The sequence below is a fragment of the Olea europaea genome, unplaced genomic scaffold, assembly GCF_002742605.1.
Source record: "Olea europaea var. sylvestris unplaced genomic scaffold, O_europaea_v1 scaffold437, whole genome shotgun sequence".
Classification (NCBI taxonomy): Eukaryota; Viridiplantae; Streptophyta; class Magnoliopsida; order Lamiales; family Oleaceae; genus Olea; species Olea europaea.
Window position 1 is genome coordinate 320,608 of NW_019262676.1, and position 11,839 is coordinate 332,446.

Genomic DNA, 11,839 nt, shown 5'->3' on the forward strand with positions numbered 1-11,839 from the left:
TACCGTTTAAGTTTTATTTTACAAATTCTCAATCCCATCTAAATCTCGGTCGCAACACGGTCCTAATAACTGGGAAGTGACATTAGAATTATTATATTCTGCTTGTCATCAAAAACTTATATCCCAAAATATTTACGTGTTCCACAATAGATCATGTTCTAGATCCATTCATTTATATCGATAAGCATGAAACATCTCAACAAGTTTCATAGCTTTTGGTTTTCTAGCATTCCTTCTAAGGATGCTATAAATGTGCACAGATCTAGCCATATTTGATCAAGCACAAAAAGTTGAAAACAAGTCACAATGGATCACATAATCTAATTAAAACCCACACAACTCATGAACGTATATATAATATGGTATTTTAAATAACTTCGGAGTATTTTTCATTTAAAAATGAAACACTTCAAAAAAAATAACTCCCATTAGGCAAATACTGCTGAATAACTATTTTTGACCTATATAAAAATTTTCAGAATTTAATTGAGTCCAAGAAAAAAAATTGATCATCTGAAAATTAATTTTAATTGAACACAAAAGTTAAGAATATTTGAATGACCAATTTTGTAATCTTCAGAATTGAAGTCGGGTCTCGCCTGCATCCTCATATGCATGACCAATTTATAATCTTTTAAATTGAATTTTGAATAATCAACTTTCGAAAGAAAATAATTTTGGGACCAACATACAACTTTTCAAATTGGTATTGGAATAAACAACATTCAAAAAAAAAAAGGTTTTGGGACCAATATGCAATTTTTCAAATTGCGTTTGAAAAACATTCAAAAGTGTGGGACTAAAATGCAATTTCTCATATTGCATTTGGAATATTCAACATTCAAAAAGTGCGGGACCAACATGAAATTTCTCAAATTGCATCTACAATAATTGAGGGACCAATATGAAATTTCCAAACTTTGAATCCCACTCCACAGCAACATTTTTTTTTTTTTGTTACCGTTCATCATCTTCAAAAAAAGGGCAGCTTTCTTAGATTTTTCTCAAAATTTTGAAAGGCTATAACTTTCTCAATTTAAGTCCAAAATTTATGTTCTTTATACCGTTGGAAAGATCTCGAGAAGATCTATCCAACCATATCAAATAAGAATCATAAGACATGATGTGGAAGAAGTTACAATCTGATGAATTTTCAGATTTTATCGATTTTTCATGTAAAAATCAGATTTACATATAGAATTCGGGAGGTCATAACTTCTTCATTCCAAATCCAAAACTTATGTTCTTTATATCGTTGGAAAGGTCTCAAGAAGATCTATCCAACCGTGCAAATAAGCATCATGAAACATAGTGTGGAAGAAGTTATCATGTGATGAAGTTTCAGATTTTACCAATTTTCACTCCAAAAATCAGATTTATATCTAAACTTCGAGAGGTCATAACTTTCTGATTTCAAGCCCAAAATTAATTTTCTTTATATCATTGGAAAGGTATTGAGAAGATCTATCCAACCATATCAAATGGACAGTATGAAACTCAATATATAAAAAGTTATCACGTGGTGAAGTCTCAGATTTTATCAAGTTCCATGCAAAAAATTCAGATTATCGTCCAAATTTCAAAACCTCATAACTTCTTTCAAGTCCAAAATTTGAGTTCTTTATAAGGTTGGAAAGATTATTAGAAGACCTTTCTAACCACACTAATTTTACTGCATGAAGATGGATGAAAAGATGGCAGTAAATTATCAAATGATGCCACTAAATACCACATAAGGTTTCAAAACTTTGCATACAAGATTCATAACCCAATTCTATCATGCAATGGCATAATTAAGTATGAATTATAGCAAGGAATTCAACCTTATGGCTCTGATACCAATGTAAGAAATTGTTGAGAAAAATGAGTGAATTGGCTTGGCACAATTTTCGGTGGGACCCGTTGGTCCAATGTGGAATATCAAAGTTGATATGTGTTCTCCTCCGCGAGAACATCGAAGTCATGTATTTATTTGCCAAAAATGAAGCTCGAGTGAATGAAAAATTGGAGTCTAAAATGGACCATTGGAAATGGTCTATGTTGGTGGAAAAACTTTGTCCCACATAGGAAAAATATGGAAACCAAAACCACTTTATATATGGCTATGCATTGGAATGGTGTGATCATGTGTAGCATAGAGACTCTCTCCACGTGCGCGCGCAGGGGGATGCAAATCACGGACAAAAATAACCTTCGGTCCTTGAACTTGGGTGTGAACTCGACCTGCGCACACGAATGTCGGACCGAACGGAGCAAAAACTGGCCAGTTTGGACTGTCCGTATTTTATAATTTTTTTGTGGTTTTTCCAAATGACTTTTGAGTGTCTGAAACTCATAAAACTCCAATAGTCGAAACCGAAATGTAACTCCAAAAACTGCAATGATTAATGTAGAAAACTAAGGGTCAAATTCGGTCTATATAATTCACTTCTTTTCCAGCAGTTCATACAAAGAAATTTTTGTCTGCAATTTCCAACAGTTTATGCACTGCAATCTGGTACAGTTTTATTTTCTGTTTTGTTCTGTCTCCTCCTGTGTCCATTGATATTGTTCGAACACCCACGCAATTCGCCGGAGTAGAATCGCGGTGCTCGAATTCTGCTGATTACTGTTGTATCCTGGGAGACAGGCGCTCGAATTAAACCTCTAGCACCACGGTGAGGGGGCAAATTTGTCTTAAGGAAACTGTGTTTACACAGACCTCGAGTTAAATTTATATCTGCTATTTATTTAGTTTGCAATTTTGCATATTCATTTATTTAATTTGCAACGTGCTTAAAATTTATGTTAGAAATAGATAAATAAGATAAACTTTTTTTTCTAATTCGTTATATGTGGGAAAAATTGATTTCACATATACGGTATTTCTATTTATAAGTGAAAAAATTTGGTGTTATTTTAGTTAGTGTATGAATAAAACACTTTATGCAAATTTTTGTGCAAATATGGTGAGTTACACTAGAAATACAGTAAGCTGCTATATACGGTGAGTTACACTGTCAAATACGGTGAGTTGCACTGCCAAATACAGTGAGTTGCACTTTCAAATACAGTGAGTTGCACTGCCAAATATGGTGAGTTGCACTGTCATATACGGTAAGCAATTGTCAAATGCGGTAAGTGTGAATCCGGTGTCTAAAACACAAATACGGTATATGAGAGCCCGATTCCGCTCCATACGTTACCAATTAAATATACCAACAAGCTTAAGACAAATTCTTCTTAATACGTATTGGTAGTAAACAAGTTTATTTGTTTATTGGAGACTAATAATTGTTCATTTTCAGAAATGGCTGCCGAACCAACCAACATGGATGTGACCTAAACTATTCTTGCTGAAAATGAAGTTTTGGGCTCTACTATGGCTCAAGGGCCAAGCTCTGCTGTGACTAACTTGCCTAGTCATGTTGTGAGTCAAACTGTGGCTCCAACAACTGGCCAAATGGTTACTGTTCGGTTAATCATGGAAAGAAATCGGAGAAATTCAATGGCTTGAATTTCGAGAGGTGGCAGCAAAAAATGATGTTTTACCTAACCACCTTGAATCTTGCGAGATTCTTGACTGAGACTACTCCTGTACTCAAAGAAGGAGAATGAGATATTCAAGTAGTCAGTGCACTTGATGCTTGGAAGTATTCGGACTTTTTATGTCGAAACTACATTATATATAGTTTAGCAAACACACTATACAATGTGTATAACACGATGAAAACTGCTAAGGTGTTGTGGCAGTCTTTAGACTGAAAATACAAAACTGAGGATGCTGGGGCTAAAAAGTTTGTAGTCGGCAGATTCCTAGACTATAAGATGGTGGATTCCAAAACTGTTATCAGTCAAGTGCAAGAACTACAAGTGATTTTTCACGAAATTCATGCCGAAGGAATGGTGTTGAGTGAAACCTTTCAAGTGGCAGCAATTATTGAAAAATTGCCCCTCGCATGGAAAGATTTCAAAAAACTATTTGAAACACAAACGAAAGGAAATGAACGTTGAAGAACTTATTGTTAGACTTCTAATTGAAGAAGACAACAAAAGTTCAGAAAAGAAGTGGTTCAATCCTGGAGTTGCTAAAGCTAATGTTGTGGAGCATGGTCAAAGCAGTAAGAGTTACAAAAATAAGTTTGGGCCATCCAGTGGAAAAAAGACAAAGCACGGACCAAAAGATGGAATTTCTAAGAAGAAATTTCAAGGAAAATGCTTCAATTGTGACAAAATGGGCCACAAGTCTTTGGAGTGCAGATTGCCAAAGAAGAAGAAAGAAGCAAATGTGGTTGATTACATGGCACAAGATGTATCGGAACTGAATCTCTCAGCCATCGTTTCTGAAGTAAATATGGTGGGTTCAAACTCTAAAGAGTGGTGGATTGACACCGGTGCTACGAAGTATGTGTGCTCTGATAAGGAGTTGTTTACTGCGTTCGAAGCAATTGAGAATAGAGAGAAGTTGTTTATGGGAAATTCAGCAATTTCTGAAATCAAAGGTCAAGGAAAGGTGGTTCTGAAGATGACCTCGGGAAAAGAGCTGACTCTCAACAATGTGTTATATGTGCCGAAAATTCGTAAGAATTTAGTGTCCGGGTCGCTTTTGAATAAGCATGATTTTCGCATTGTATTTGAGTCAGACAAAGTAATTCTATCAAAAAGTGGAATGTTTGTCGGAAAAGGTTATGCTTCTGACGGTATGTTTAAGCTGAATGTAATGGTTGTGAAACCAAAAATGAATAAAGCAAATTCTTCTGCTTATTTCCTTGGGTCTTCTAGTTTGTGGCATGGTAGACTAGAACATGTTAACTATGATAATTTACGTAAACTAGTTAACTCGAATAGCATACCCTAGTTCCATAATGATTCCGAACATTAGTGTGAAACTTGTGTTGAGACAAAATTGACAAGGTCATCCTTTAAGTCAGTTGAATGGAACACAGAACCACTTGATTTAATTCACAGTGATGTTTGTGACTTAAAACTTGTACAAACAAGAGGTGGCAACAAGTATTTTATTACTTTTGTCGACGATGGCACAAAATACTGTTATGTGTATCTGCTTAAAAGCAAGGATGAAACTATAGAGAAATTTGTTCTCTATAAGAATGAAGTTGAAACTCAACTTAATAAGAAAATTAAGGTACTGCGGAGTGATCGAGGTGGTGAGTATGGAGCACCGTTTGCCAATTTTTGTGCACAACACGGAATCATACATGAAACCACCGCACCTTATTCACCGCAACAAAACGGTGTAGCTGAACGAAAAAATCGTATCTTAAAAGAAATGATGAATGCAATCCTAGTAAGTTTTGGGCTACCTCAGAACATGTGGGGGGAAGCTGTGTTATCAACAAATTACCTTTTAAATAAGGTGCTCCGAAAGAAATCGGAAAAGACCCCTTATGAGTTATGGAAAGGAAAAAAGTATACTTATAAACACTTGCGAGTATGGAGGTGTCTTGCAAAAGTGGTTGTTCCAACACCAAAGAAGGTAAGGATAGGCTCGAAAACTATAGACTGTGCCTTCATTGGCTATGCACGTAACAGCAGTGCTTATCAATTTCCTGTGTATGATTCAAAAATTCCAGACATACACAAAAACACGATAATGGAATCGAGGAGCCAGCTTCTCTAAACGAACATATGAAACAATGACTGAAAATAGTCAGGACGAAGAATTAGATGAGGAGATTGAGGTTAGACGCAGCAAACGGGAAAGGACAGAAAAGTCTTATGGTCCTGATTTTCTGCCGTATATGCTAAAAAGCGAACCTCAAAGCTATCAAGAAGCTATGAATTTCTCGGAAGGACCTCAATGGAAAGATGCCATTAAAGGTGAAATAGATTCCATACTGCAAAATCATACATGGGAGCTAGTGGATCTTCCTCCTGGATGCAAACCACTAGGCTACAAATGAATTTTCAAAAGGAAAATGAATGCAGATCGAACTATCGAAAAGTACAAGGTCAGATTAGTAATAAAAGATTACAAACAAAGGGAAGGCCTTGATTACTTTGATACGTATTCTCCAGTGACGAGAATAACATCTATTAGGGTGATACTTGCGATTGCTGCTTTGCGAAATTTAGAAGCACATCAAATGGATGTTAAAACGGCTTTTCTAAATAGAGATTTAGAAGAAGAAATTTACATGGAACAACTCGAGGGGTTTTTATCACCAGGACAGGAAAAGAAAGTCTGTAAACTAGTGAAATCACTATATAGCTTGAAACAAGCACCAAAACAATGGCATGAAAAATTTGACAATATCATGATAGAGAGTGGATTTAAAATTAATCAATGTGACAAATGTGTTTACGTCAAAGGCACTAAAGATGGCTATGTCATTTTATGTCTTTACGTTGACGACATGCTTATTATTGGTAGTAACGATAAGATGATTGAATCCACTAAAAATATATTAAATTCGAGATTTGATATGAAAGACATGGGCTTAGCTAATGTTATACTTGGAGTCTAAATCTCAAGAATATCAGATGGGCTTGTTCTAAGCCAGTCACATTATGTGGACAAAATTTTGGAAAAATTCAACAAGGATGATACTAGTTTGGCTAGAACACCGATAGATACGAGTCAACATCTTTCTAAAAACAAAGGTAAAAGTTTCTCTCAAGTAGAATACTCGAGAGTTATTCGAAGTCTGATGTACTTAATGAGTTGTACAAGACCAGACATAGCCTACACAGTCAGTAAATTGAGCAGATATACGAGTAATCCAGGAAATAATCACTGGAAATGTATAGTAAGAGTGCTGAGGTACTTAAAATATACTCGTGACTATGAAATACACTACACTAGACATCCAGTGGTCATTGAAGAATACAGTGATGCTAATTGGATATCTAATATAAAAGACTCAAAGCCTACCAGTGGATATGTGTTCACTTTGAGAGGTGCTGCCATCTCATGAAAATCCTCTAAGCAAACGGTTATAGCCAGATCTACAATGAAATCTGAGTTTATAGCCCTAGGCGCAACTTCTTAGAGGATATTCCAAGATGGTCCAAACTTGTGCCTACAATTTGCATATATTGTGACAGTCAATCAGCAATAGGAAAGTTACAGAGTAAGATGTACAATGGTAAGTCTAGACATATACGTCGTAGACACAATACCATTAGACAACTACTCTCAACTGGAGTTATCACAATTGACTATGTTATGTCAAATGATAACATTGCAGATCCACTAACCAAATGGTTAAATAGAGAGTTAGTTGAGAAATCATCGAAAGGAATGGGACTCAAGCCTTTGAAAGAATAAGTCATTACAAAGGAAACACAACATAGTTGACTGGAGATCCCAAGATCTAGGATCAAATGGATAACCTAACTATAAAGACTTGATAAAATCACTGTGGGGGTATCACCTCCTGTCCATTCCTATGATATAATAGTGATGCCCGTAAGGATGAAGGTTAAGCAATAGGCTTTTAATGATTCTTACCCATCGAAAATCGAGCCAAGTAATGAGGGTTACTTGTAATAAGAAATCACCTATGTGAGAAAGAAGTGGGGTCGCTTCTAAGAGAATTGTGTGGGACTCAATTCTTAGAAACTCTTAGAGAACCAGGCATATGGTCATGGCCAAAACGAACACAATAATGAGAACTGAAGGGTGTTAGGAAGAATCCTGTGTGAAGTATATCATCATTTACACAAACAGCATAACAGTTCAAAGACATCACGTCTACTGGTCAGCCAGTAAAGTAAATATGCTTTCACAAGGGAAGGTTCAAAGGGTAACACCTACCTATCCTATGCAGGCGTCAACCGTTGAACTTTATCACCAAGTCTTATGTCTCACGTTTCGTGTCTCTCCCAATTTTCATTCATGTGGGGGATTGTTGGAAAAATAAGTAAATTAGCTCACTTTTGGCACAATTTTCGGTGGGACCCGTTGGTCCAATTTGGAATATCAAAGTTGATATGTGTTCTCTTCAGCGAGAACATCAAAGTCATGTATTTATTTGTTAAAAATGAAGTTCGGGTGAATGAGAAATTGGAGTCTAAAGTAGACCATTGGAAATGGTCTATGTTGGTGGGAAAACTTTGTCCCACATAGGAAAAATATGGAAACCAAAACTACTTTATATATGGCTATGCATTGGAATAGTGTGATCATGTGTAGCATAGAGGCTCTCTCCACTTGCGCACGCAGGGGGTGCAAATCACGGACAGAAATAGCCTTCGGTCCTTGAACTTGGGTGCTGGCGCGACCTGCGCACATGAATGTCGGACCGAACAGAGCAAAAACTGGCCAGTTTGGACTGTCCGCATTTTGTAATTTTTTTGCGGTTTTTCCAAATAACTTTTGAGTCTCTGAAACTCATAAAACTCCAATGGTCGAAATCGAAATGTAACTCCAAAAACTGCAATAGTTAATGCAGAAAACTAAAGGTCAAATTCGGTCTATATAATTCACTTCTTTTCCAGCGGTTCAAACAAAGAATTCGTCTGCAATTTCCAGCAGTTTATACACTGCAATCTGGTATAGTTCTATTTTCTATTTTGTTCCATCTCCTCCTATGTCCATTGATATTATTCGAACACCCGCCCAGTTCGCCGGAGTAGAATCGCGATGCTCAAATTCTGCTGGTTTCCGTTGTATCCTAGGAGATAGACGCTCGAATTAAATCTCTAGCACCACGGTGAGGAAGCGAATTTGTCTTAAGGAAACTGTGTTTACACAGGCCTCGAGTTGAATTTATATCTGCTATTTATTTAGTTTGCAATTATGCATATTCATTTATTTAATTTGCAACGTGCTTAAAATTTATTTTAGAAATAGATAAATAAAATAAAATTTTTTTTCTAATTCGTTATATGTGGGAAAAATTGATTTCACATATACGGTATTTCTATTTATAAGTGAAAAAATTTGGAGTATTTTAGTTAGTGTGTGAATAAAACACTTTATGCAAATTTTTGTGCAAATACGGTGAGTTACACTAGAAATACTAAGCCACCATATACGGTGAGTTACACTGTCAAATACGGTGAGTTGCACTGTCAAATACGGTGAGTTGCAAATACGGTGAGTGTGAATCCAGTGTCTACAACACAAATACGGTATATGAGATCCCAATTCCACTCTATACACTACCAATTAAAAATACCAACAGAAAATTCGCAACATGCTTTGACATGAATTTCGAGTCAATAAACTTACTTGAAATGATGAATTCCAAGATCTTTGTCTGGTTGAATCACATTGCCTTCAAATCTCCAAATTCTGCATTTTCTTTGTCCACAATCTAAGTGCCATTTCTTGTGAGATTTCATGCCAAAAATATGATTCTGGGGACTTTCCAATTTTGAGATGAATTTCCATACAAATTTTTTCATCATTTTTCTCATGTCCTGCTTTTTTTTTTTTTTTTTGCCCCCTCTTTTCCATAACTTCTAGATGGAAGTTTCAAGTGATTACTTGGGAGTTATGGGTTTGAAATTTAAATTCAAACCACTCCCTCTAACCCTTATAAAATCCTTCGGGTCGGGTCACCCCACATGGGCGACCCATTATCCGTATTTTCCAACAATGCTTATTGTTGAAATATATATCTCGTACTCGCTATTTTAGTTTGTCTGGTAGAAAATTTACTGGGAATGTGAGGACTTGCCTAGTTATGGGCTCAAAGTTTGATCTTTAATTGAAAACTTTGAAAAAGAATTTGAACCACCTTAATTCACATATAGCAAATCTATCGAAATAGCTCTGTCATGAATTTAAAAATACAATCTTAAATTTTTAAATATATGGTTATGTAAGTATTGATATTCTTTTGTGCGGATATAAATTAAGTTCTTAGAACATTTAGCATTTTTGGTCAATTTAATGCATCATGGATTAAATTAATTTTGTGTTGAAGGATTAGGATTTTTTGAATTTAAAGATCATGAAAGCTAATAGTTCTCCTGCAGCTGATTTTCCTTACTGAAAATTGCTAACTTATTCATTTCCATTTAGAGAGTTCAGGTTCATCTGAATTACTTGAATAGTAATTTCAATGAGCACTTACTGCTTGTTTGTACTATGGATTATTTTGAACTTTCTAAATAGAGATTGTGAAACACAATGTAAGCTGAGGGCAGTAAATGTTTTCTGGTGTCAAATAATGTTATGTGATTCTTGTAGAATATTAGATATCGGAGTGTCAAGCCAACCCCTTTGTTAGTCTTCAAAATATGAGTGTTTTGTCGTTATCATGATGCAACAAAAATTCTCATTTTACTTGATCAATGTGATTGAGAATTATCTAAGATTTTTCCCCCCAAATATGTGCTTCAGATTCAAGTTTCACGCAACAGGAACTTCCTGCATGCAAGCCTATTCTTACACCTAAATGGGTGAGATTTTAAAAAGTTCCTGCAGACCCCTAATGGCTTTTCTGGTCATTTATCTGTTTTGCTGATTTTATTCTACTGATGGCATTACTTGCCTGTAATGCACTTTTTCTAGTGCCGGTGATTTTTGCATAGCGTTGTCTTTATTCCCATTGGAGTTGTCTCCCTCTTTGCTTCCCGGGATGTAAGTTCGGATTCAACTATTGGGTCACCTTTTCATTGCTTCCTCTTTCCCTTTAAGCATTTTTTTCTAATTGAAAAGTCTCTCTCTCTCTCTCTCTCTTTATCAGGTAGTTGAAATTGTTCGTCGGTATGATGCTGATTGCATTCCTTCTGATGCAAGAAATGACAAAGTTGGATTTATACAAAGCTCTCGAGTTAAGAACTGCAATAGAACACTCAGGGTGAGTTAGTCATTAGTAATTACTAATTACTGATTTCAGTTAAGAACGAAATTTAACAATTGGATCTCAACTATGTGTTATTGCCAGGTTCCAAAGCATATGAAGCAACCGATATATGTATATTATCAGCTTGACAAATTCTACCAAAATCATCGCAGGTAGTTATAATTTACTCTACCATCCTGTGCACTTGGGATGGGTTAACTCTTTTTTCAATTTTGTAATCTAGAAACACCCCCCCAACTGTTAGTGCGGAAACGAAGTGTTGAAGAAAAACTTGAATTTTTATTGATAGTTTTTGAACTGCTACAGCACACTCAATAATGTTTTCTTCTTTTTTTTCTTCTTACTATGAGACTACAAGAATGACCTCTATTTATAGGACCACATGGATAACTCTAGAGACATGGGAATATAAATGGATACCTAATAATTCATGAATTTGCATAATGTATTTTCCTGATACATTTTCTTCAAGTGCATGTAACCTTATTTATTCCCTAAGATTACAAATTAATGCCACATTTAACACCCCCTCTTAATTTGTAATCTTGAGTTTTTCCTTGATCTTGTCGAACTTGTCAAATGTGACTGCCTTTGTTAAAATGTCTGCTGGCTGATCATTTGTATTGATAAATTCCATGCAAATTTCTTTTCGACTTACCAAATCTCGAATGAAGTGATGACGTAGTTCAATATGCTTCGATCTGGCATGAAAAACTGGATTTTTTGTCATAGCAATTGCTGACATATTGTCGCAATGTATTGTTGTTGGCTCTTGTCGTTCAAACATCAAGTCTTTTAGAATTCTTCTAAGCCAAACTGCTTCACAAGCGGCATCCGCAGCTGCAATGTATTCCGCTTCTGCAGAAGATAGTGCTATAGACCTTTGCTTCCTCGAACTCCATGAAATAATATTTGTTCCAAGACAAAAGATGTAGCCCGATGTACTTTTGCGGTCAACAAGTGAGCCTGCCCAATCACTGTCAGTGTAGCCAACAAGGTTGAAGTTATTTTCCTTTTTGAACTCAATGCCTTGATTTTTGCTTGGTTCATTCATGAACCTGGAAAGTAAACTCACT

At 35.7% G+C, this 11,839-nt stretch overlaps 1 pseudogene; it reads left to right on the plus strand.

Moving 5' to 3' along the window:
* Window positions 1-9,578: 9,578 nt before the first annotated feature.
* The window catches only part of LOC111387915, a 7,557-nt pseudogene continuing 5,296 nt past the window's right edge, over window positions 9,579-11,839 (plus strand).